At 33.9% G+C, this 23,358-nt stretch overlaps 1 protein-coding gene across 1 annotated transcript in view; it reads left to right on the forward strand.

The window, feature by feature from the left end:
- Positions 1 to 23,358, forward strand: part of LOC103600080 (tyrosine-protein kinase Fer) — a gene marked incomplete at its 5' end in the record, with an annotated part of 140,176 nt that overhangs the window by 8,711 nt on the left and 108,107 nt on the right. The window lies entirely within an intron of this gene.

Raw genomic sequence — 23,358 nt, forward strand, 5'->3', positions numbered from 1 at the left:
AATAACTGAAAAGGATTTGCTTTACTTTTAACAATCATTTACTCATTTTAAAGAAGAAATTGAAAGGAATATGAAAACTTTGTCTAAAATTAATTAAAATACATAAGGAAACCTAGTATTGTAGATTGCCCATTAAATACTGTCTTTATAATTCTTCCACTATTTAGAATTGATCCTATTTTATCATACTACTCTGTTTGCTATTGGGGTATTTCTCAGTATTACCATGTAACTGTAGAATACCTAGATTATCCTCAAGATGTCATTTGTATGTGGGAGGGACATTGTATGTTTGAATGGTGTGCACTTGTGATCTGTATCTTAGAGCAGCTTTCAACATAGTTATGAAAAGATGAAACGGTACAGTCCCAAAATTTTAAAACAATTGAACAGCCCATAATTGTAATTAAAATAGGATGTGTAAATATTATAAATACATATACACATATACATAGGTGCATTTTTTATATTAGTTATAAAAACAATGCTTAATGAATATTTTTGGACTTATAAGAATCACTTGGAAGTATAACTGAAGGTTAAAAATTTAGCAGTAGGATTGTTGGGTCCAAGCTTATTTTGATTTATGGTAAATGTATTAGCTTTCTCTTGCTGCATAACAAATTATCACAACCTAGCAACGTAAAGCAACACCCATTTATTGCCTCATGGTTGTGAGGCAGGCTCGACGGGGTTCTCTGCTCAGGGTCTCACAAAGCCAAAACCAAGATGTTGGGCTGAGCTCTTATCTGGAGGCTCTGGGGAATAATCCACTACTAGTCTCACTCAGTTATTGGCAGAATCCCATCTGTAAAGCTAGGACTTACAGACCCCTTGAGTCTGTTGCACAGATTGGGTTACAAACCCTCCACATGCAGGTCTGTGAGCTAGGTTAAAAAAAAAAAAAAGTTCTGGGAGCCATAGGTATAGAAAAATAAATGGGTTTTATCCAGATCTAGGAGCAACTATGCCAGTGGCTTCTCTGAGAGTTCTGAGAAGCACTGCGGATCAAAGCTGTTAGTCTTTTATACTGAAGTCCACAACCCTGGACACCTGGGTGCCCATGCACAACTTATATTAAGTAGTAACAAGGAACACCTGAGGATATTTACAGCAAATGCTCGGCAAGATTCTGAACATCTGAGGGGCCCTGATATTTTCCTATTTTTCGCAACACCATCTCTTGCATCTGTAAGTCTGAGGTTCCCATTTCTTTTCCTGTTGGCAGGGGGCATCTCTTAGCTACTTAAGATTGCCTACATTCCTTTTCATGTGGTTTCTCCATCTTCAAAGCCAGCACTGGCATGTCAAATCCTTCAAGTGCTTTGAATTTCTCTGACTTCCTCTTCTATTACCAGCAGGACAATACTCTCTGCTTCTAAAAGGACTCGTAATTAGATCAGGCCCACCTGGATAATCTCCTTATTTTAAAGTCAGCTGTACCATATGACAGAACATAACTATGAGTGCTATCTAATCACATTCCCAGTTTCCGGGTGAGATATCTTTGGAAGGCCATCTTCAAATTCTGCCTACCACAATAGATTTTGCTAATTTTTTTTAAAAGGCTTCTTATAATATGGTATCTGAAACCATATCAGTGAACTTTTCATTCTCTGTTAAATTAAATCCACTAGTTGGTCTCGCAGTTCGAATGCATCTTTTACCCTTGCATGATTTTGTAGCATCATGCTTCAGTCATTTGGGAAATATCAGGTCACCAGTTTATGCAGATCTTCCAAATAGTGACACATTTCATTATACAATATCACAAGATCACATTTACTCATGTCACAACTAGTCTTATCAGAAAAGAAATGGGAAACTGTCGAGCTCATGGTGGTGAGTACATGTATTCTACAATTTTAATTTTTATTTGAAAGCTTGGATTTTATCATTGGCAACAAAAACTGGCAGTTTTTTTCCTTGATGAGTAAAGCTTACTTCATTCACTTTTGAGAAAATATCTGCTAAGTATCTAATTTTTAATAACCATAATTTGTTGTTCCTTCTTTTAAAAACAGCTTTATTGATATGTAATTGATAGACATAAACTGTAATGTGTATGCCTTATGCATATTGATATTTGTATACACTTGTGACACAATCACCACAATCAAGGTAATGAACACATCTATCACCCCAAAATTCTCATGCCTTTTTGTAATCCCTTCTTCTCCTTTCCACCCCATTTCAGTCAATTACTGATTTGCTTTCTGTCACAATATAAGTGCTGTGGTTTAATGTCCCCCCAAGCTCATGTTGGAGCTTAAGCCCCAATGTGGTGGTGGAAGGTAAGGCCTTTAAGAGATGATTGCATAGTGAGGACTGGCCCTCATGAATGGATTGATCCATTCAATGAAGTAATGGGTTGATGGTTTAATAGGTTGTCATGGCTGTAGTTCTGATGGATTTATAAGGAGAGCAAGTGAGGTTAGCTCTCTAGCTCTTGCCATTCTCTTGCCTTGTGATACCCTGTGTCACCAGGGGATCCTGTAGAGAGTTCCCGTCCAGGAGAAATTCCTTACCATATGAGCCCCCCTGCACCTTGGACTTACCAGCCTCGGAAACTTTAAAAAATTTTGCTTCTTTACAAATTACTCAGTTACAGGTATTCTGTTATAAGCAACAGAAACAGATTACTACAATTAGTTACCATTTCTTAGAACTTTATATAAATGAATTCATATAGTAAGTACTCTTTTTGTCTGAATTCTTTTACTCAGCATAATTGAGATTAATGCATGTTATAATATGTTATCAGTAATTTTCTTTTTATTGCTTAGTAGCATTCCATTTTATGAGTATACCACAGTTTATCCATTTACCTGTTGATAGACTTTTGGATTATTTCCATTTGGGGACTTTTACAAATGAATTTGCTGTGAACATCCAAATAAAAGTATTTGTAAGGATATGTGCTTTCATTTCTCTTGGGAAACTGTCTAGGAGTGGAACGAATGGATCATATGGTATTTGCATGTTTAAATTTCCAAGAAAAATTGGTTGTACTAGTTTACATTCCCATCAGCAGTCTGTGATTGTTCCAGTTCCTGTACATCCTCATCAACTACTGGTCTGGTCATTATATAGCCTTTCTAATATTTCTTTAGAGGTACCTTATTGTGGTTTTAATTTGCCTTTTCCACTGACTAATGATGTTGAACTCCTTTTCATGTGCATATTTGCCATTTATACATTATCATTGATCAAGCATCTGCTCAAATCTTTTGCCTATTTCTCAAATTGGGTTGTTTTTTAATAACCAGGACTTGGTTCCTTACATATTCTGGAAACAAGTCCTTTTTCTCTGTGTCTTGCCTTTTCATTCTTTTAACAGAATCTTTTAAAAAAATTTTAACACTTACTTATACATATTTGTGGGGTACATTTTGTTGTTTGAATACATGTGTATGCTGCATGATGATTCACTTAGGGTTGGTAGCATAGGTTTGTACCTTTTAGTCCAACACTTTTCCTCCCCTCCCCACCACCCTTCCTTCCTGGCCTCTGGCAGCAGTTATTCTACACTATACTTCTGTGAGAACCAGTTGTGGTTTTTTTTTTTGTTTTTTGGGTTTTTTTTAGATTCCACATATGACTGAGATCATGTGGTATTTGTCTTTCTGTGTCTGACTTACTTCACTTAACATGATAGTTTTCAGTTCAATCCATGTTGTTGTAAATGATAGGATATCAATTCTTTTTTACAGCTGAATAGTATTCCATTGTGTACATATACAGTGGGTTTTTTTTTATCCATTCATCCATTGATGGGCATTTAAGTTGATCCCATCTCTTGGCTATTGTGACTAGCATTGTGATGAACATGGGAGGGCAGGTGTGTCTTTTTGATATATTGATTTCACTTCCTTTGGGTGTATATCCAGTAGTGGGACAGCTGGATCGTAAGTTTGATCTGTTTTTAGTTCTCTGAGGAATCTCCATACTGTTTTCCACAATGGCTGTACCAATTTACATTCCTACCAACAATGTAGAAGAGTTCCTTTTTCTCTGCATCCTCACCAGTATTTACCATTTCCTGACTTATTGATAATAGCAATTCTAACTGGGGTAAGATGATATCTCACTGTGATTTTAATTTGAATTTCCTTGATGATTAGTGATTTTGAGCATTTTTCATATGCTTATTGGCCATTTGTATGTCTTCTTTTGAGAAATGTCTGTTCTTTGCCCATTTTTTAATTGGGTTATTTGGTTTTTTGCTGTTGAGTCATTTGAGTTCCTTGTATATTCTGGATATTAGCCCCTTGTCTGATGTCTATTTTGAAAACACTTTCTCCCATTCTGTAGGTTGTCTCTCACTTTGTTGGTAGTATCCATTTTGTATAGCATTTCCTCCATGTTTTCTTCTACTAGTTTCTTAGTTTCAGGTCTTAAATTTAGGACCTTAATCCATTTTGAGTTGCTTTTTGTGTATGGTAAGAGACGGAAGTCTAGTTTCAATCTTCTGCATGTGGGTATCCAGTTTTCCTAGCACCATTCATAGAAGAGGTTGTTTATTTCCCACTGTGTATGCTTGGCACCTTTGTCAAAAATCATTTGGCTATTAGCACTTGGGTTTTTTTCTGGGCTGTCTATTCTGTTCCATTGGTCTATTTGTCTATTTTTATGCCAGTACCATACTGTTTTTGTAACTATAGCTTTAGAGTATATCTTGAGGTTAGGAAGTGTAATGCCTCCAACTTTGTTCTTTTTGTTCAAGATTGCTTTAGCCATCTGGGGGCGTTTGTGTTCCATACAGATTTTAAGATCATTTTCCTATTTCTGTGAAGAATGTCACTGATATTTTGATAGGGATTGCATTAAATGTATAGATCATGTTGGGTAATATGGACATTTTGATTGATGTTAATTCTTCCAACCCATGAACATGGGATATCTTTCCATTTGTTTATGTCCTCTTCAGTTTTTCCACCAAAGTTTTATAGTTTTATTGAAGAAGTCTTTTATCTCCTTGGTTAATTTACTCCTGGGTATTTCATTTTTTTTGGTAGCCATGGTGAATGGTATTACTTTCTTGATTTCTTATTCAGCTATTGTTATTTGCCTATAGGAAGGCTGTTGATTTTTGTGTGTTGATTTTTATATCCTTTTGCTCTACTGAATTCATTTATTTTAGTAATTTTCTGGTGGAGTCTTTAGGATTTTCTATGTATAGGATCATATCATCTGCAAATAGGGAGAGTTTAACTTCTTCCTTTCCAGTTTGGATGCCCCTTATTTCTTTCTCTTGCCATTATTGTGCTGGCTAGAACGTACTTCCAGTATTATGTTTAATAAGAGTGGAGAAAGTGGGCTTTCTTGTCTCACTGAAGATCTTAGTGGAATAGTCTCCAATGTTTGTCCATTCTGTATAATATTATCTGTGGGTTTGTTGTATATGGCCTTTATTGTGTTGAGGTATATTCCTTCTATACCTAATTAAATGTTTTTATCATGAACGGGTATTAGAGTTTATCAAATGCTGTTTCTACATCTATTGAAATGGTCATATTTTTTTTTCACTCATTTTATTGATGTGATGTATCACATTTATTTTCTTATATATTGTATGGTTATAAAAAGCATTGGAAAGATTAAATAGACTTGGTTGGTTGGCTTTGAAAAAGTGTAGGATCTCTGTCTCCTTTACTTCTTCCTCCCTCCTATTCCAACATAAAGTGACAAATGCACATGGTTATTAAAAGGTAGTAGAGAGTCATGGTAAAAAGCTTGAGCTCTAATAAGTGTTGGTGAGGATATGGAGAAACCAGAACACTCATATATTGCTGGTAGAATGTAAAATGGTACCGCCACTTTTAGAAAAGAGTTTCACAGTTTCACAAAAAGTTAAGGGTAAGTTTTCCATATAACCTAACAATTTCAGTCCTATGTATCTACCCAAGAGAAATGAAAATGTATGTTCATGCAAAGACTTGTATGCAGATGTTCATAGCAGCACTATGTACAATAGCCAAAAGAAGAAACAAGCCAAATTTCCATCAACTGATGAACGGATAAGCAAAATGAATATATCTGTATGATAGATATTATTAAACAATAAAGAGAAATGAGCTACTAATATATGCTATGATATAGATGAATCTCAAAAACTATGCCAAGTGGAAGAAGTCAGATGCAAAAGACTGTGCATCATATAATTCTATTTATATGAAATGCCTAGAAAACACAAATTTATAGGGAAAAAAAAGAAGCAGATTGTGGTTTCCTAGGGCTGGAGTGCAGATGGGAATTAGACTATACACAGTTATGAGGGTTCTTTTAGGAGTGATGAAATATTCTAAATTTATCAAAACTCATTGGATTGTACATTAAGGTGGGTAAATTAAATATTTATATAAACTAAACTTAAATATAGCTCTTAAACCCATATAATAAAACTCAAGAGTCAGGCAGTCTTAGCTGAAAGCTTGGCTCAGCCACTTGTAAGTTATATGACCTTACTTACCTTACTTTTAACCTCTCTGTGACTTCGTTTCCTACTTGTAAAATAAGAATAATAGGGTTGTTGTAAGGACTAACTTACCGCAACTATGTGCATGTCTACCAAACACACACGTACACATATACATAAATATGTTAGAATGCTTGATACTTACGCACTTAATGTGTTTATAATTATTATTGTTATTTTATAATTGACTGAAAAGGAAAAAGTGACTAGTTAAAATGACTGCTATTATCCAGCCAGGACTTTAACCCAAACTATGAAACTACTCCTGCCCTTGCCTCTAACTATTATCCTAACCCTAGACTTCTCTAGCCAAGAATGATCTGAGAACAAATTGGGAAGCACAAAGTTTGTCTTCATTTCTTCCCTTTCCACCATCATTTGTGATTGTTTTGTTTGTATGCTTTAATTTTCAGCCTTGATGGTCTCCCTTCCCTCATATGTAAAACTCAAGTGACTGGGTTAAATGGTCTCTAAGTTTTAGTTATAACCTGTAACTGTTTAATTATTATGATTTTTTTCTGGATAATTTGACACCTCTCATCACCAACTCTCAGACTACTTCAAAGTAGCATCTTTCTGTCCTTTTTATGAAAGTCATGATAGGGAAATAACCAACTAGTATTTATTCTTATAAAAGTAACACAATAATATATAATATCATACATTTACATAATATTTTACAGTTGTCAAAGCACTTTAACATTGTCATTGTTTCTACCAGACATTATTGTTAGCTCCATTTACAGATAAGTTAAGTGAGGTTCAGAGAGCTTAAAGGGACTTGTCAATGTCAGTTAAATAGAAAGTGAGAAAATACTACTCTTTATATTTCTACTATTATGTTATTAGATTTATAAGTGAGTCAAAACATGTAATCCTTTTATGAAATGAAAATTCAAGCAAAATGCTTATGCAAGATACTCTGTGGTTGAATACATGAACCCCCTTTCCATAATGTCTCAACTTTGTGCACTGAGAAATAATATAGCTTTTTTCAGTAAACAGGAAAGTTTTTGTTTGGGTTACTTTTCTTTCTACTGAGGGTCAAGCTGTGGAGGGAAGATTTAGAAAACTGGTAGGTTAAAAGCAAGATTTAATAATTGCTTAGTGTCTAATATGAAAACTGTTTCTAAAATGTGTTATGCAAAGATTGAAATGCTCCTGTTCTTGTCAGATAACTGAGCCCTTTGGAATCATAAATCCAAAATATATACTTTAACCAAAGTAATGTTTGAGATTATAGCATTTGAGGATTCAAGTTTAGAATGATCCTGTCTTTGTTTGAATCATCTCATGAATTACGAATACTTTGCTTACTTGTTTCCTTGCTTAAGGGTTGCTGGATAAGTAAAAATCAAACAAAAGTGAGTTATAATGGGAAATGGCAATGGGAAATACTAAAAACAAAAATAGAAAAACTAATATGCTAAAAGATAACCCTCTATTTTGCAGTCAAGTTGTGATTTACTTAGAAATTCAAATGAAGAGAGATTTTTTTGTTGTTGTTTTTTAAGTGACAAGCCAAGACTTAAAGGAAAATTTATAGTTCAAGCATTTGTTTTCATACATGTGATTAAATTAGTGCTTCCTACAAGATGCCATGATGGATAGGAGGCTAAGCACTTTAACCTCCTAGTACAACAATGTCTATGCAGAGCTGATTAATTTTAGCAAGCCTTCAAAAATGTCAATCTCCACTCTTTCTTTCACTAGAGATTTGTAACTGCCTCTTTCATTTTGACCTGAATGCTCATTTTGAGTTCAGAACTTCCTGGAACTAATTAAATGTTATATTATCTTTTATATAGCTCACACTGATGCATGACCCTTGGCAATCCTCAAACTCATTTTAATCTTAAAATGACTTATGGCTTTGGAACGTTTAGAATTGTTGAAGAGTTATCAGGTTTTAGGTATTGTGAAAATATATCTCATCTTTATAACATGACATCTTATTTATGGTTTAAAAAAATTGAACTCATTCAGTTTATGTTGTCTGGCAATTTTAGGCTTAGATATCTGAACATGGTTATTAATATTCTTGTAAATGTCTTTCAACTTTCAGTAGAAATCTTTAAATTGTCGGAATTCCTTTTCTTGTAATTATTCATTTCCATTTGTAATTTATGTAGTCAATTTCACTAAATTTTGCCAGAAGATTAAATTTTCTTAAAAAATGAACATTTTAGTCCTCTCATTCCTTATGAAATTTTATATTTTTATGTGATATTTACAGAATCAATTTTAGTTATGTGACATCACAGCTATAGTAGATTATTATGGTAGTCATTGGAAATGACAGTTCCAGCTCCTTTGGTAACAAAGTCCTGGTGTTTTGGCTCTGGATTCTTGCCTGGCATTTGTTTCTTTCACTCCTCATAAATGTGGAAAGGATAAATTGTACCAACAAAGGATTAAGGAACGTGGCTCCTGGCACTCACTGCAGAGAGCCCTCAAAATCTGAACTGGCACCTTGCCTTACATAGATTTAACCCATTGCCACTCATATAACTATATCACTTCACAGTAGTAAATTTTGTGGTCAAGAAAAAAGACAGCATAGTAATTCTCAAATTAATATTTTATACAAAAAATTATAAGATGTGGCAACTCAGTGGCTGAATTTTTTTTAATGTTGCAAATAAATTATTAAAGAAAAATTAATTCTTTGGAGTTTATTGATTATTTTATATTTAGATATGCTGATAAAACATTCTTTTAAAATAACTTTGATATGAGCCTAAATGGGTGTAATTATAAATTAATGCACTGTAAATTTCAATTTGGGAGAATGAGTAATGTTTTCTTTCGTATGTTAACTGATTTAATATCGAAACTTAGACATTCATACTTATTTTGTAATTCAAGCGTATTACATTAATAAAATCAAAATAAATGCCCTCAGTTGCCATTTTGCATCATTGAAAATACCTTTGATACAATTATAAATATTTCCAGAACAACATTTAGAAAGATAGCGTCTTTGAATTTATTTTTCTCTCTGAGCCAGGTGATATATTGGGTTACCTTAATTTTTGATTTTCTGCCTAATATCCCAAAGTAAATACAGATGGGATAGTTTAAACTGGCCATTTCTTCAGACACCAAAAGCACCAATAGCCTTTGAAATTGGAGTTACCGTACGTAATTTACCCCTGACATAAGTTGATAACCTTTTGGTATTCCACATGTGTGGCTTTGACCTTTTTCCTATTGTTTTTTTTTATTAGCAAGTGTTACATTGCGATAAACAATGTTTTCATAATACATTCGAGCCATAGATACATATATCTGAGCAATATTACTCATTTTTTTAATATTTTGAGCTTCTTATGGCATTTACACCTATGAGTAAGTACCTCCTGCAAAGAGGCACATGGCCTGGTGAACAGGACAAAGTGTGCTCTGAACTACAGATCATGTTTTTAAAATGACTATGATATTTGAAGTTTCTTAATGATTGAAAGGACAGCGTAGAAGTTATGAATACATGTGTATCTTCTCACATGGATAAACATTTCTTTAAAGGTATTGATGAGTTTTACTGCTGCTTTGTAGGTTATGCTTCTGTTTTTGTACCATACATAGAAAAGTCTTTAAATTTCCAGAGATAAACAAAGTTTACAGCCATGTTTTAATAAGAAAATTTGTTTTCTATTTCACAATCTACTTATATTAGATGCAAATGTTAGAGGTATGAGCAGGACTAGTAAAACTGTGGTGAATTCAGTGGAAATAAAAACCAAATTTTACATAAAATGGCTTCTTTTTACAAACATATTTTTTCCTGATAACCTATCCAATATATATGAATTTGACAGTGCCTATCAGTGTGAGATTTTTATTTTATCAAAATTGTAAGGAAAACATGTATTTCATTGAAATGGTTAGGAGCCCATACAGTTTTTCTAAGATTAAAAGACACTGACAACCATTTAAATCAAAGTGTTTAAAAAATACTTACTGAATTCATGATGAATGTTGAAAGTGAATATGCTGTTTTATTTTTTCCTACTTGCATTGAAGTACTATAAGTATTCAGACTGTTATCTAGAAGCCAAATAAAAGCCTCATGTCAGCATTAGCCAAAGATATTGTAATGTCATTATTACTTTTATTTGTAAATTTTATTCCTTTCTGTTTTTAAGTTAGCCCCTCTATTCAGAAATGATAGCCAGACAAAATCAGGACTCTTCTTAAGTTTGTGGAAGAAATGAACCTTACACATTAATATTTAAGAAGGTGAATCACTCTACTCATAAATATCAATACTTTTAATAGAATTTTACTTAAACATTTTTTAAGACTAGGAATTCTGTTGGGTTATTCATTAATTTGTTCAACAAACACTTATTGAATGCCTACTATGCATGCCAGATTCTGGGGATACTGCAGTGAAGAAAGCTGACCAAAACTCTGACAAAAATCTAAAATAAAACCCTGCTCTTGTGGAGCTTATATTCTAGTGGGAAAGAAATATGTTAGATAAATAAAGTATGTAGTAGGTTGAATGGTGTGAACAATAAAGCATAGAAGGGGGAGTGTAGCAATTGTTGGGATGGGTAGAGGTTGAAATTTTAGAGAAAGTGGCCAGGGAAGGCCTCAGTAATGGTAAGACATTTGAGTAAAAGCCTGATGAAAGTAAGAGAACAAGCTATGTGGATATTGGAGGCTGAGCATTCCAGGCTTCATGAAACGGCAGAAAGAGCAGTGTGGATGAAGTATGGGAGCATATCAGGAGATGAGGTCAGAGAGGGAATTATGCAAAGCCTTGTAAATCATAGTAACTATTTATTTCAATTTAAGGAGTCATCTTGTGGTGATTTCTCTGAACTGAACATGCTAGATTCCTGCTATCCTTTTCAGCTTTCAAGGGTAAATAATATAAATGGAGCCTCACATTTATGACAAATTTAATGGAAATTACTGAATATCTTTTAGACCCTACAAGGCCTAAGAGTCACTGTTTCGTTGTGTCAAGTGGATGGGAATGTGTGTATTTTTGCCTTCTCTTCCTTTCCCTTCATAAATTTGAATAAACTTTTAAGGATAAAATCCATCTTCTACTTGCTAAATGCTCATTTTATGACCAGCAAAATTAATTACTTCTGAAAATTCATTATGCATTTTTTCTTTTCTCATTTCTTCACCAGTTTTCTGGTCATTTAATATCTCCTTTTCATTTAGATACTCCTTTTTACTTTTATAGGCTTTCAGATGCTGTATAACATAAAACATCTTCACAAATTCATCTTGAGGGATTGAACTTTATATTAGGCACTGTATAGCTTCTTGTCATTGAAAATGTGAAAATAATATTAGAAACTGTCATCATAACAAGGTTTTGTTTATATAGAACTTTCCTCTTCTTTATTTGCCTTCATTTGCCCTTTCCTATAAAACTGAAGTAGATTGTCATTGGTACCTATTTATGGATATGCATTTCAACTCCAGAAAGAATATGATTCAGTACCTGATACAGCCCTGCCCGAGATTGAAAAGCCTAATAAATGCACCTAGGAAATGTAACCTTTGCTTGAAAAAATAAATATGCCTATAATATTCTGTGACAAACTTGAGAAAACTGCATTACATTTGACAGTATCTACATTCAAAATGAAACGCTTTATACAGCAAAGTAAAAATAATTAAAGTGACTTTCTATAGCATTTGTAAGAGATCACATATATTAAATATTTCCCAGATAGCACCTGTTTTTTAAGAATTTTTTTTCTTATTTTACTTGTTTGTCTGTGTCAGTATGGGGAGCATTTTCCAGATCACTGATAAAGACTTACAAATGAATTTATCTTGTAAGATGATATTTGCTACCAAGAAGTGGTTGAATATCTGTTTTCTGTCTTGTCTACTATAAATTAAGAAACTCTTCATATAGTTCATACCTATCATGATTTCATGCAATTTGTTATATAGGATAAAAGACTCAGATACCTATCTTTTTCAAGTTTTTGCATCTTTAAGAGTGCTTTTTTAAAAATAAAATGTTTTGTATATAGGTAATGGTATATGGAAAAATCATAAATATTATATCACTGAAGTTATTTACTGTTGAGTGGAATTTATATCTTAAATTCTTTGTAAATTAAGTAGAATTTCTAAACTGAGGCTATAATATGATAGAGCCTTATTAGTCTTTTAAAAATATTCTAAGCCAGTTTTGGTAAAAGTAAACCCAGAAAATGCAATGATTAATTTTTACTGGAAACACATATATCACTCCGTGTTTCATTAACTTTGAAACTTAGAAATACCCCTGTTTTTCTTTAAGATTTTCCATTCTTTATAAACCTATTATCATGAGATCTGGATTATTTATTTGATAAATACTTATTGAGCACCAGCTATGTTCCATACAAAATAAATTGGTAGAAAATACATTCGTGATCTCCTCCCTTAAAGAAAATTCACAGTGTAATGTGAGGGATATATATTTAACAATAATCTCAATTAAATTTATTATTTCTAATTTTGCTATGAAAAGATTATTGGTCAGAAAGATGGCAACAGGTGGTTCCTAACTTATTTCAAGGACCTTAGGAAACATCTCTTGGAGAAGGTGACATTTGCATTGATATGAAAGATAAAAGTGATCTACCTTGGGTTGGTCAGTTAGCTCATTTGGTTAGAGCACAGCTGTGTAACACCAAGGTCATGGATTTGGATCCCCATGCTGGCCAGCCACCAAAATAAAGAAATAAAAGAAATTCTTTAAAAAAAAAAATAAAGTGATCCACCTTTACAAAGGATTGGGAAAAGGTACAGAGAATAGCAAGTGCAAAAGCTCTGAGGTGGGAAAATACTTTTGTGTTTGAGGAACAGGAAGAAGGGGTAAAGCAACTGAGGCATAGTGAGTCTGGGAGAGACTGGCATAAGGTAAGGTTGGAAAGGTAGGAGGGATGGAATGATGTAGGACTTGATAGGTCAGGGCAAGCAATTGGATTTTATTCCCAAAGCAATTGTGTTTCAGGCAGTGGAATAACTTTTTTTTTTTTTTTTTAACTTTCAAAGAGTACATAGGGAACACAATGAAAAACCATTTTTCTATCCTTGACTCACATTCCCCTTGGTTTCTCTTCTTGGAGACTCTTGTTCTTACTAGAATTTTTGGGATTTTAATGTTTTTGTTTAATATTGGTTTTATCCTTTTAGAACTTTTCTTTGCAAATGGGGATATATATGCATGTACATCTTTTTTTTTTTTGTCTTTTGTCTTTTTTCCGTGTCCGGCAACGGATCGCAACCCTCAGTGTTGCCCCCGTACCGGACTGGGGACCGGCAACGGGATTGCAACCCTCGGTGTTGCTCCCGCGCCTCGCTCAGCCAGTGAGCGGGAACCGGTCTGTATGTGGGATCCGAACCCTCGGGCGGGAGCGCCACCGCGCTTCCCAAGCGGCGCACTATCCAGTGCGCCACCGGGCCGGCACCCATCTTTTTGTTTTTTGATACAAATTATAGCTTACCATATATACTGCTCTGACCTTTGTACTTTTGTTTTTTGCTTGACAAAATGTCCGGGAGATTTTTTTTTTTTTTACATCAGTGTGTATACATTTAATTTAACTTAATTTTTTAATAGTTGCACAGTATCTGTTTATGCCCTACTTGATAATTGTTTTCATCTATAATAATGAGTCTTTCAATAAAAATTGTTGTACATCTATGGTTGCTCTCATGTGGAGATACATTTTGGATTAAAGTCTACTCTCTGGAATATCTAAATAGATCTGCTATAGGAAAGATTCATTAATATTCCCCAAACTTTTTAACTCTAGATCAACAGTTCAGGCAGCATTAGATCTGAATTCAAGAGAGTTCTAGAAAAAATAGTGGCTATTTTTGGAGCTTGTGCTTCCAGAAGTCTTCACAATATTTTGTGTAAAAGCAGGTACATATAAGAGATAAGTTTATAAATGGCCAACCAAGCCCCACATCTAGTCTTGATCATAATAGATTTCAATTTTTGTGAATAAGAGTATCAGAATGTATTTTTTCTTTATATGATTTGCCCTTTGACCAAAATTTATTTCATCCCACAGTACTTGATTGTGGAGTCAGGATTTGTTTCTAAAACTGAGAAAGCCCAATGGAAAAAATACTCCCTCCCAAACTTTGAGTCTACTCATTCATCATTTGTTATGCCCTGTTGTTACCCAGTTTAACTCTTATAAAAAGAAATGTTCAATAGAATTACAAATTCATTGTAATTCTTATTTGGAAGCTGGTATGTACTTGTGAGTGACTTTTGCCATTGTAAATATGATCACTGTGGCTTTGGAGCCATATATGGGTTTAAATTTTCATTCTACTACTTCCAGCTGTGTGACTTTAGGCAAGTTACTTAACCTCTTTAAGCCTTTATTTATAAAATGGGGAAAGAAAATAATAAAGTTCAAATGGTTAAATGAAATAATGTATGTAGGAATATGGCACAGTTCTTTTACACTTTGTAAGTTCTTAGTAAATATTATCTGCTGCTAAATTAATCTGAGCTAAGGAGCAACATTAAGTATAGATTAAATTTATAGTTCAATGAGCTATCAGATTCCTATAGTGCTCAGATAGTTCAGAGGAAATGATAGTCAGCCTTTTGAAACTCAGTATTTTCAAAGCACTGGTAGTCACCTATTTTGGCTTAGATTGTTTAGTCAGAATCTTAACTAATTGAAAATAGATCTGAGGTTTTCATTTTTTTCTCTTTCTACTAGAGCATTACCAAGCAATTAAATTTTATTTTAACAGGAAGGTTGCTATTAATACTATTAAGGAGCTATTCCTTGATATTTGTAAATATCAAACCTTTAGATTCTAGGAAAAATATTACACAAACACAGTAGAGTTACAAATAGCAACTTTCAGAGGACCAAATATTTTATCAAAAGTCTGCTGTAAATATAGAAGGGAATATGCTTGAGATGAGATATTAGAAATAGTTATTTGTAATAGGAAAGAGTTTGGAAGGCAGTACAAGCAAAATTGCAGTTCACAGTTTCAGAAATTCATAGCAAGAGACATACAAGCCAAGGTTAGAAGACAAGTAAGCAGATGGTTTGGAGGACAAGACAACTTTAGAGAACTCAAAAACTGTTAGAAACAGATAGGAATGAATAGAAGAACAACTTATGAAATTCTTTGAGACTTGTAGGAAACCAGACTATATAAGACAGGATTAAATGATAAAATAATTTGGCTGAACTGTCTCCACACCCTGAGTATAGTGAAGATAGATTTATGAAGTTTAATTTTAATAGTTGAGATTGGAAATCATTAAGCTATGAAGAATAGTTGATGAGTCCAAGTTAGGAAGGGTTCTGGCAGTATTCCAGGGAAAATGTCAAAATTGTTGCCAAAAGAAGGGAAGACGTTGATGTCAAGGATCTTTGAAAATGTCCTTGTATTTCCAAGACAATATTGAGGTTATGTGTGTTACCCACTTCAGAAAGATGAGCCATAGTTTTGTTTGTTTTTATTATTATTATTTGAATACTGTCCGAGTAGCTAAGGAAATAAAATTTTAAGTGCAACAGGTGGTAAGTAAAAGATTTGGCCTGTTTTACTTCAGTTTTTAGACATCTGTAATTTTCAGGGTAGAATGGACATTAATCCACAGACAGGCATAAACACTTAGACTGTTGAACAATTCTAAGAATATACTTCTGTAACTTTTTATACTACTTGATCTTAACAAAACGTTGGGATTTGTGTGTTCTCCCTGTTGAGTATAAACGGGACTCATTGGCAGTTAGTCTGTATGCTTTTCTTTGTAATTGCTAGGTGATGCCTTTTTAACAATAAAGGTAGTTTTAATTTCCCCAGACATATGCCCCCTCAAGAGGCAGAAACAGCTTTTAAGTAAAGCTGGGAAAAGGTTATTTAAAAAAATGAGAGGAAAGAATATAAAAGCATATTTTACTTGATCACATAAATGCAAGAATATAAGACATGCCACACTTTTTCGGATTTAAGGTGTGTCCAGTTCAATATAATTTGGAGAATTGTACCAACTATATGCTTGATGATGAATGTGCATATCTTCCATTAGAAGATATTTAACTTTGGAAATACTAACAGGAAGGACCTAGGAAACTTAGGGATTCTCTGTGATGAGCAAAATAATAATAGCTATAATAATATAGCACTTCTTATATGCTAGTCATTTTACTGATGAGGGAAAATGAGCTCAGAGAGATTGAGTTACAAGGTCACCCTGGTGGTAAGTTCTTTTTTTTTTTTTAAAAGATGACCGGTAAGGGGATCTTAACCCTTGACTTGGTGTTGTCAGCACCACGCTCAGCCAGTGAGCGAACCGGCCATCCCTACGTGGGATCCGAACCCGGGGCCTTGGTGCCATCAGCACCGCACTCTCCCGAGTGAGCCACTGGGCCGGCCCTACAGCAAATTTAATTTAAACCTCATTTGGCTTTATTGTGATTCTACAGTCGGGAAACACTTCATACTATAAAATAGAATAAGTGTTCCAATGAACCAAGCAGAGGCGGTGATCTTAACCCTTGACTTGGTGTTGTCAGCACCACGCTCAGCCAGTGAGCGAACCGGCCATCCCTACGTGGGATCCGAACCCGGGGCCTTGGTGTTATTACCACCGCACTCTACCGAGTGAGCCACGGGCCGGCCCTGGTGGTAAGTTCTTGAAAAAGAATTTGACGCTAGGCTTTTTGTCACTATGATTTAGACTCAATATTTGGGAAAAGAAAGAAAGTAGAGAAAAAAGTTAAAAGTATAATATGGGTAAGTCTTTTCTTTATTCTTTAGAGAAAAGGGTAGATTTAGAAATATGAAGAACAAATCAAGAAAATTTCAGGATTGTTTGTAATGGAAAAGAGACATTTTGATTATAATTAATGGAGTTCCTCTTAACACAAATATGATTATTTTATTTCATGTATCTTTAATATAGCTCAAAATAGACATTACATTTTTAATATTAATATTTATAATTTATCCATCCATCAACCAACAAAGTACCTATTTTATGTCAGCTTTGCTCTGGATAATATCTACCATGAATTAGAAACTGTGTTTTCTGGGCCGGCCCGGTGGCGCACTGGATAAGTGCGCCACTTGGGAAGCGTGGCGGCACTCCCGCCCGAGGGTTCGGATCCCACATACAGACCGGTTTCCGCTCACTGGCTGAGCGAGGCACGGGGGCAACACCGAACTGTGTTTTCTGCAAGTGTTCCAAATTCGCGTATGGCTATATTCTATGAATAAAAATATCAGTAAAACTATTTTTTAAGCCAAACTTAACACTTTAGTTGAAATTCAGTAATGCTTCCATTAATACCCTCTTTCTGTTCCAGGTTACAATATACCATGTTGCATTTAGTTGTCATGTTTCCTCAGTCTCCTCAATTCTATGAGAGTTTCTCAGTCTTTCCCTGTTTTTCATGATCTTGACAGTCTTGAGAAATATTGGCTAGGTATCCTTCAAAATATTTCCCCAACTAGGGTTTTCTCATTTTTTTTCTCCCTCTGAATAGACTGAACTTATGAGTTTTGGAAAAATACCACAGAGGTAAAGTGCCCTTCTCAACACATCATCTCAGGAGGTGCATGATATCCACATGACATCACTGGTGATGTTAATCTTCATCACTTGAGTAAGCCACTTTTTAGTGACAGATACCTCTGTGATTTTATCTCTTTACATATCATACTTTTCATATATTGTTCCTATTGTGCTTGAGGATTTACAAAGATGCTAGAATAAGTTAATTACTTTTAAAATATACTGTGCCATCTAATCAGTCTATCACAGTGTATAGTCTTAGAAAGCTAACAAAATTGTTTTTTTTTCCTTTTTCCAATTAAAAATATAGAAAGTATATGAGAGAAGGACTCAAGGAATTTTTATTATATTCCATTGGTAATGCAAAATATTTTTAGAAAGCATACACATAATTGACAAACTGTATATCATATGCCCAGAAATTTTAACATACTCATTAAGCAAAAAATTATCTTATGAGCAGGTGAACTTTAAAAAATAGCCATTTACTGTACAAAGTTTTATAAAGCGATGTTTATATAGTTCTATCTTTGTAAGAGAATTTTCTTTTCTGAATATTTGCTAGTGATATGGCATCCTTTTAAGCATCCATGGTCTAAGTGGAACCCTAGTTGCAGAATCCTAGCTTTGAGTGTATTAGTTATGTTATGAACCTAATTCTTCATACAGTGATATAAATGAAGTTATATCTGAACCAGGTATTGCTAATTTAACTAAAATTAGTTTTTAAGCATGAAAAATCTTTAATTATGGTTAGTTTTCTAACTTTTCTTGTCTCCTCTATACACACACCCACCCCCCAAATCCTGTCTCTCTTGTGTATACTCTCATTCTATTTCATTGGTCTTTCTTAAAGAGTAATTTCAGAGGTTCTAACTAGTTAAGACTTAGAAAAAATTTAATGTAAGAAAATGTAGCTATTCTATTAACACCATTGCTTGCCACTTTTGTATTTTTATGTAAGCATAGTATATTAATTACACCTTGCTGTAAAACTGATCCATAAATCAATATCAAATTATGAAAGCATATCATTTTTGAATATTACTTTGTAGATTATTCCTTGGCTACAAGTGTCTTAGAAATAACATTTGCTTAGCATTTTAAACATGTACCTGTCCACCACCTAAAAACCTGTGTAAATTAATCATGCTTGAAAACCAATCAAAGTTAAAGCTTGCTATAAATATACTTTGTAATATGGAAGAATATTATCTTTTTTCAATTTGAAATGTTACTCCCCTTCTACATAATGATTATCTGGGATCCTCCACATTTGAGTGGCATGTATATTCATAAGCATAATAAAGTACATAAACACTTTAATTATTTTTATAATGTATCTTCAGAAAAAAAATGGAAAGACAAATTGGAAGTTATTTCAGAGGGACACATGCTCTTTAACATTACCTTTCAATTTTTATCAATATATATTTTTCCAAGATTAGTTTTTCCAGCTGGAACTTCACAACATCAACCTAAGTTTTTTCGTTGATTATTATGTAGCACTATTATAATGGCTATTCTGAGGACTGAAATCATCACAAAAGCCAAATTGCATATGAGGAGGAAGATAATCAAGGAAAATGACAGAGAACACAGATCAAAACAAGAAATCAGTAAAAATTCAGAAACTAGACTTTTTTTTTTTTTTTTTTTAGGTTAAGGGGGCTTTTTTTTTTTTTTTTTAGGTAAGGGGGGTTTTTTTTTTTTTTTTTTAGGTAAGGGGGGTTTTTTTTTTTTTTTTTTAGGTAAGGGGGGTTTTTTTTTTTTTTTTTTAGGTTAAGGGGGCTTTTTTTTTTTTTTTTTTTAGGTTAAGGAGGCTTTTATTTTATTTTTTTATTAACATATTCATTACTACAAATAGTAATTATCCTTTATGCCCCTTACCCAATCTCTACCTAAGCCCTCTTCCCCCACCCCCACACTTCTAGTAACCGTAGGTTTGTGCTCTCCTTTTGAAAGTTCAGTGTATTATAGTGGTCTTTTGTTTCTTTCTTTCCTTCCTTCCTTCTTTTCCTCTGAGCACCCACTTATGAGTGAGGACATGTGGTACTTCTCTTTCTGTGGCTGGATTATTTCACTTAACATAGTTTTCTCCAGGCTCATCAATGTTGCTGCAAATGGCAGAATTTCATTCTTTTTTATGGCTGAGTAGAATTCCATTGTGTATATATACCACATTTTCCTTATCCATCTGTTGGTTGATGAACATTTAGGTTGGTTCCATATTTTGGTATTGTAAATAGAGCTGTGATAAACGTGGGAGTGCAGGTAAGTATCCCTTCAACATGATGATTTCCATTCCTTTGGGTATTTACCCAGAAGTGGGATTGCTAGATCATATGGCAGTTCTATCTATAGTTGTTTGAGAAACCTCCACACTGTTTTCCATAATAGCTGCACTAATTTATAGTCCCACCAACAGTGTAGGAGGGTTTCTCTTTCTCTGCATCTTCACCACCATTTGTTATTCTGTCTTTTTGATAATAGCCAGTCTAACTGGGGTGAGGTGATATCTCAGTGTGGTTTTGATTTGCATTTCCCTGATGATTAGTGATGTTGAGCATTTTAGAAATGTCTGTTCAGCTCCTTTGCCTATTTTTTAATTGGATTATTTGGTTTTTTTACTGTGAAGTTGTTTGTGTTCCCTATATATTCTGGATATTAATCCCTTGTTGGATATCTGGTTTGCAAATATTTTCTCCCATTCCGTAGGTTGTTTTTCCAATCTGTTGATTGTTTCCTTTGCTGTGCAGAAGCTTTTTAATTTGATATAATCCCATTTGTTTATTTTTCTTTTGTTCCTTGTGCTTTTGGAGTCTTATTCATAAAGTCTTTGCTCAGTTCTACTTCCTGAAGTGAGAAACTAGACATTTAAAGTTGTCTTCTATAATGTAACAGAATAGTGACAGAATCTATTATGTGGCAACATTACTAATATCTCTATATCAGTTTAAAAAAAGTTTATTAATGTTCTCTAATTGAAGCGAATTTTACCCTCTTGTTATTTTCTCTTAGTCTCATAGAATCAGCTTTGTGTGGTATTTTAGTGGTCATTCTGAATGACTGCCTCTGTCTACTTGAAAGTTAGTGGATTCTTGTTCTTTTCATAGCATTTTCCTATATCACTGTTTTCAAACTAGGAGACTGGATTAAATTCAATGTCTTAGCGATAACAATATTAGTAACAACAACACCAGTAAGAGCAAATATTTCTTGAGTTTTTAGTGTTTTGCCCAAGGCCCCATCACCAGAGCCAGTATACAATCTCAGGTCCTCTGACTTCACGATGAACAGTGAGCCTCTGAATGGAATAAGCCAGCTTTCTTCACATCTCTTAAACTCGTCTTCCTTTTTTATACCATATGCTAAATGTCAGCTACCTTGTCTGCCTTTTATACACTGTCTTTAATATCAGCAACATTTTTAAAAGCTATAATGAAACTACATAGTACCAGATTTTAGCAACAGTGCTAAAATGAAAGATATTTAGGCATTGTGGGGCAAAAGTATTTGTGAATTACTCTGTCGAAGAGTGAGGAGCCACAGAAAGCTATTCCAAGAGAAACCGTATTCAGAGCACATGAGCAACTGGAATGAAGTTGGCTTATATTTTCATACTATCCTGATTTCCCTTTACTGTATAAATTAACTCCTAAATCAAGCCTAGTCTGGCTATTTAACTGAAAAGATTTTAAAAAGTACCTTAACGTGAGGTAAAAAAATCAAATACATCTTTTAGCATCAACAATTACTCTTAAAATGATATATACGTATCTTATTGATGGAAATTACTTGCAAAATGCAGACTGTGGAATATAATTTTTTGAAGTAAATTCTCCCCATTGACCACTTGTTTAAAAAGATACTATCAATTTGTCGTGGCCCCTTTGCATTTCAGGGCCTTTGTAAATTCTCTGTCCTTAAATCTAGTAGAGAAAGACCACTTACTCTAGACCACCCATCAGGGCCAAACTCCTGGTTTCCTGGCCTTTACCAGATAGCCCAAGAGCCCAATTCCATTCTTTATACTCCTTCCCCGTCCATTCATTGGCTTTTCTTTAATATACTTACTTGACTTTCCTTTTTCTCTGTAGCCAGTAACCACCATGCATATCACTTGGCTTACTAATATCAACCCAAACAAATAAAGGAACAATGACAAAGGAATGGATATCACACAACTAATGTTATCACTGTGGGTTTTTTTTAAACTTTTTCAAATTTGAAATATAAAAGGGCTTTATTTTATAAAGAACTTTTAAGCATATCTGATTAGTTTTTTATAATCATAAATAATGTGATATTTTTCATCCTATATAGTACTTAAGTATTATTACAGTTTCTATTTTACAGAGGAGGAAATTTTGGATCAAAAATATTTAGTGTAAGCTTGTAGATCAAAAACATTTCTGGAATAGACTAGCACCAGTATTAGCTCTTACCAGTATCCCCAGTGGGTTGTAAAAGTCCATGGCTGGCCCCAAGAAGTATCTAGGAGTGCTTCAGAGGGGTTCAAAAACAGCTGTGTGAAGAACATCTGGAGTATAAGAATACAAAAGGAGCAAAATTAAGGATATATACCACTAGTGACATCCTTCTTCACCCCCTACATGTAGCAATTAAGGACTCAAGGATGTGTCCATGGAATCTACAAACTATTGCAACAGTGATGATCTTGAAAATAATGCTTGTGGACAATCAGGTGGTTTATTAGTTCATCACTAGCCAGAACTATTTTTTTCACTCCTCACTGGCAAGAAGGTGATTAAAATCTACGTGACTATTTTAATTTTGCATGACTATTTTAATGTTGCAGTATTTATTCCTATCTCTGGGTAATTTCTCTATGTCTGTCTTAAAATGAAGAGACATCCCAGTTGGTTTTTTTCCCCCTCAGTTAACCTGAATAGAGCCGTAGAATTGAGCCAGCCCACGCTAATGTCCTTTTCTCTTGAGCTTCCGTCAAGAAGGGTCTGTTTACTAACTCTCCTTATTTCACATTATCCAAGCAATTAGTAAGTTGATAAACTGCTTTAGAATAGACAACTGATGCAGAAACTGGTTATACATTTAGTAAATATTTACCACATCACTCATACAATAGACATAGTCACACACTAGGAAATAAAAGAGCATAAATGCTACTGTCTAAGAGTTGCCTTCTAGGAGTTTACTGCCTTCTAGGAGTTTATATCTAGAAAATTTGCCACTAACAGATTTATATGGAAGTTCCTTGTTATTTTCTCATATGTGAATATTATAAAAGTTGGTCCCCTTATAACTTAAGTCCATGAGACAAGATAAATAGTAATTGGGTTTTAAAATA

Source organism: Galeopterus variegatus, unplaced genomic scaffold, assembly GCF_000696425.1.
Source record: "Galeopterus variegatus unplaced genomic scaffold, G_variegatus-3.0.2 Scaffold3221, whole genome shotgun sequence".
NCBI lineage: Eukaryota > Metazoa > Chordata > Mammalia > Dermoptera > Cynocephalidae > Galeopterus > Galeopterus variegatus.